The sequence below is a fragment of the Numenius arquata genome, chromosome 12 (assembly GCF_964106895.1).
Source record: "Numenius arquata chromosome 12, bNumArq3.hap1.1, whole genome shotgun sequence".
Taxonomy (NCBI): Eukaryota; Metazoa; Chordata; class Aves; order Charadriiformes; family Scolopacidae; genus Numenius; species Numenius arquata.
This window is the reverse complement of record NC_133587.1, coordinates 30,853,359-30,858,593: the sequence shown is the minus strand read 5'-3', so window position 1 is coordinate 30,858,593 and position 5,235 is coordinate 30,853,359.

Sequence of the window (5,235 nt, the reverse complement as noted above, 5' to 3'; positions counted from 1 at the left end):
AACGGAAGGTGTGTGTTTTAAAACAAGAGCTTGGTTCTCTTCGGCTCCCTTTCTCTCCTACCAAACCCTGCACTGAAGGTGCAACAGGTGATGTCACAAACATTGCCGTGGCAACAGATCAGTTTACAAACAGAACAGAGACAGGAGAGGGTCAGGCAGAGGCAGGCAGGACGGCCAGCGGGCATGCTCCCACCTACACCTTCCTTACACAAGGAATTGAGGCCGCAAAAGGAAGATGTGATATAGTTGTGGGATTTAAGAGGCAGCAAATCTCACTTCCTCAGGTTCAGTTACTGTAACTAGGGGATGGCAACCCCATCTGAACTCAAAGTTCAACTATTTCAACTGGCTGATAGTTACTGCAGTTTCTTCGCAGGTCTTACACTGAGAGATGGAAGAGACAGGGAAGGAAACGTGCTATGGGCCTGACTCCGAGGCTCCTGAATTTAGTCCCATATATTAAAAGTTAACTACATTAAATCAAATTAAATGTAAACCCAACTCCTTTTGCGGCACTATTTTACAGAATATTCCACAATCTTTGAGGAGAACAAATAACTTTTTTTTTTTTTTAAAATCACCCTTTTTGCCTAGAAGAGAGGCATGAAAATATGAAAAAGAATCCAGTCAAATGATGCAGAGAAGCGTATTTCTAGCTTCCGTTCCTCCAATGGTTTTCTACTGACCAGACTTAACAGTCCTGACTTAACAGTACTACTGCTAGTGGTAGCCAAGCTGAACAATTCAAGATTTTACGGGTTAGCGTTAGTTTTTTCTGCCAACAGAAGTTACACTATGCCGGTATCAATTCAAATTAGATTCATAAGGAAACATTTTACACCTAAAATCTTTCTACATTCCTGTCTTGTTAGTTACCACTAATTACCTTTTTCCTCTCCGCACAGTCTAATTAAAGACCTGCTGAAATTCACCAAAGCAGAACAACTCTGGGGAGAATGTTTTCACCAAGCTTTCCAGCATAATTTTCCATAACTTTTACCTTATTAAAATATTTCAGCTTTATTTATGCTTTCAATATAACAATAATTTAAAAAGTAGGAAAAAATTGTTCCTCCTTGGTAAACTAGGACCATCCATAGAGTCTCAAACATGAAAGCTCTGATTGATGTAAGACTGCCTCCATAAGCTTCAGAAGAGCTCACACACCAAGGAAGATTAATTAATGTATAGAACCTGGCAACATATTCATTGCAATCTCTTCCTAAAGATGGGAATATAGTCCAAATTAATTCACTTTATACAGGCTCTGAAGTATTTTCTTATCCAAAGCCATCTGTCACAGATAACCTGCTGCTGGAAAAAAAAAACAAGTACTTTTATTCCCACTGAATGTATTCCATAGAAATTTTACCTGGAAAGAGCCATTCTTCACATTGTAAAAAATAGGGTTTAGTTTCTAAATTTTAGCTAAATTCCTCACTTATTGCAGAAAACCATAAAAAAATTATTTATGTTTACTCCTTTGATTATCAGGATTTTTCTCCTCGCGTCTCTTCCTCTGTTGTGCTCCAGTAACTGAGTTACCAAATAGCTATGAAAGGGCATCAGTGCACCAGAAAAATCTAACTAAAAGTTGTTCCTAGTATTTTACCAAATATAGTGGAAAGGACTGTATTTTTTAGGTTATCTGTGTTAAATTAGAAAAACAACAGCAAGTATTATATATGCCAGTGAAATGACAAATATAATTAAGACTTATGACATACATGAAAAACTCAAGCATTTAAATAGATTTTCCATCTGTAATTGTGTATATTCTGACTCAACACAAATTATTGCCTATTTTAAATCTTTAGCAAAGTGGAGTAAAATCTGAAAATGTGTATACTGCTTTTATGTTTGTTTGGGTTTTTTTATTGCCATAAAATGCAACTGTTACCCTAGAACACAGCAAAATAGTCTTTCAAGATAAGCTAAAATCCACTTTGTTTTGAGAACCTGGTAATTCTAGTATGTTTGAAACAGAAACTTGACTAAAAATGCCATCCAAATATAAAGACCTATAAAAATGTAGCACGTTAGTACCATAATGCAGACATGTTACAAGATTACGAATCTTCGGTAGAGATAACCAAATAGAATAATAGAGATATAGGGGATTACTAAACCTGCAGGTGAAGGTCAGTTGCAGTCACTTGAGCGCACAGGGCTAGAAGCGGTACAGCCACACAGGACCACATCACTTCATGTGGGCTTGTGTGCAGCTCGAGACCACGCATGCTAACAAACTCCTGAGTGCCACAGTCCAGTCCAGGTTATCACTGTCTTCAGTGCACTCTCATAAACTCACAGATTCCTGTAACCTGAGGCGTACAGGTTTTGTATTTCCTGTATCATGTCATATATCGTTTCACCGTGAATACATCAAACTGTATCAAATTTTTAATAAATATATATAAAAACACAGAGCAAGATCATAACTATACTTCTAAAATATCAATAATGCAGACTGTGGTAAAAAACAGTTACTAATTCAATCCAGAAACTACCAACATACACAGTTTTCACATGTATCACTGATTCAGTCTATACTGCAAGCAAATTCTAGCACATTTATTGCTTTTAAGTTTCAAAGTAAGAAAAATCTTTTGCCAAGCACATAGAATCCTTTATAAAAGTGTATCAGTACACATCACACTTTAAAATCTACATTACCTATTTTAAAGGAAAACCAAACAAACAGTTTGAAAGTATATGGTCTTAGGTCCTGTTTAAAATTATATGATGTTTTTCTTCATTGTATGATTGATTATATAAAAAATTTTGTTTTATATTCAGTATTAATGCATTCATTTCTTACATTTTCCACCTTACTATCATTGAACAGTAATTTTAAATATTAGGCTGGATTTCTACATTAATAAGTAACACCTCTCCCCTCCCATAAAAAGGGACAAAAACATGGCTTTCCATAACGTAGGCAAAGATACCTGCTTCTTCCTACATAATAGCAAAGGAATCTTCAGGATCTGGCAAGAGGTTTAACTGTTAACTAGCTAGTAACATGTCAATATCTATTAGCACGTGCGCACTATAGTCATTGAGACTAACATACAGTAGCAGGTAAACACTGATTAAGAAGATGCACACTGATTAAGAAGGTGCATATCAAAAGCTTCTTCAGGTGATAGCAGCACATCCCTGATGGGACAATACTGACAGAGAACATCAGCTAAAGGAAAATGTTGCCCAGGTGACCTAGAAAATTGGAAGTCGTTTACAGCTAAAGGTGTGAACCTTTTATATTTTTGTCCATAGAAAAAAGGTTAAGAATAGCACCCGTATCAAGATGTGTTCCTGTGTGTAAAGAAGACAAAAAATCCTTTTACTCCTGCTGTTTGTTTTACGAGCACATCACTGAATATTAATATATATATTTAATGTCTGGTGGTGAAATTAAACTGCATAAGCAAATGGGTACAGTATTTTGCATAACTGGAAATGTATGACTGTCTAATTAAATACCCAGAGACATTTTAAAGACAACTTCTTTATTTCAACAATACTTTATACATCAGAGACTGTTTACAAAGATGGCTTATTACAAAGGAAATTGTAAGGGGCTAAGAAATATGTTTCAACCCTTGCTCCAAATCTCTTTGAAGGCTTTTATTAACAGGGAAAGCAAGGACAGGAATTTACAAACACCTATTTTGCATTTATTGATGACCCTTCGGTTGAGTGGGGAAACTCTCAGAATGCACTAGTTTGAGAAGAGCGTTGCGTTTTCACATATGAAGTCCGCAATTTGTTTTACTACGCTGCTTTGAGAAGCCCACCAGCCTGCAAGGTGGTCACAGCGTTCAGACAGGTAAAATGAGTGACAGTGCAACAGACCAGATTCTGAAAGTGTCATCTTTCTGCTAAGTTTTCAGCATTAGCAGAATACTTATTAGTGTCTTGTGTCTCAAACTCTAATGCATTTCTTCATTTTCCTCCCCAACCTTTTCTTCCTAGAATATCTTAACCCTCAAAAAGGAAATTAAAAACCCAACCTGCCATTGCTGTAAGCACAAGCACGCTAATCATCACTCTGCATCTGCCACCTCAATAATCCAGACAAGACGGTGCTGACTCTGCTGTGAAGAGGACACACGGTCCTCGCTTAGAAGAGTCCAACCAAGTCCCTGAACAGGTACGAGGATCATTTATTTAAGTGTCGGTGCCTGCGGAATCTCTTAACTGCTATAATACATGCTGCTCTGCTCAGCACCAAGACCGATGCCGACACGGCAGTGATGAATGCAGTCAAAATCCTCAAACTTTAAGCAAGAGGCAGGACTCACTAAGCCCACTGCGATCCTCTCCCACCTCGGAAAACCCTACGGGCACAGACGTATCCAGCCCCACCGGACTAAGGGGGAAAAGCCACCAGGCACCACGGCCTACCCGCCCCAGCCAGCGCTCTCCCCTCGGCCGGGGCAGCCCCCCGGAGGCCCGGGCCCCTGACTGCAGCGGGTAAACACGCTGCTCCCTGCCCTCCCTCGCTGGGCCGCCGACAAGCGAGTCGAGCCGGTCTCGCTCCCGAGGAAGGGCCCGAGCCGCAGCCCGCCAGGACACACCGGGCACCTCGGCTACCGGGCTGTAACGGAGCGGGGCGCTCAGCGCGTCCCGGGGCCGCCCCACGGAGCCGCGCGGCCCTGCCTCAGCGGGGCGCGCTCCCGGCCGCCGGCGGGGACGCGCCTCCGCCCCCCCACCCCGCGCGCTCCCGGCGGCAGGAGTCGGGCCGGGCCGGGCCGAGCCGAGCGGCGGCGAGCGTCACAGCGCCCCCCGGCTCGGCTCGGCCCGGCCCGGCCCTGCTCTGCCCTCCCCGCCGCACCGCCGGGTCCGGCCGCCGCCCGCTGCCCGCTGCGCTGCCCCGCTCCCGGCCCGTGGGGGGTCGGGCTGCACGCACACGTGTCCCCGCCCCCTCCCGCACTCACCCGCCGCCCTGTACGTGCTGCCCCCGTCACAGGGGGTGGGAGGGGGGGATTGGGCCGGGCGGAGCCGCACGTCGGCCTCACGTCAGCGCTGATGCAGCCGCGCCGCCGCGGGGGCGCTGAGGAAATGGCGTCTGCGGCGACTCCCAGCCCCAGCGGCCGTGGAGGGGGGAGGAGCCGGGGGGTCAGGCGGCGTCGCCGATTGGCTACAGGGCGCCCAACGGCTGGCTCGCTGGCCAACCGCCGCCTCGGGGCTGCCGGCAGCGCCTCTCATTGGCTGGGGGGCGGGTCGAGC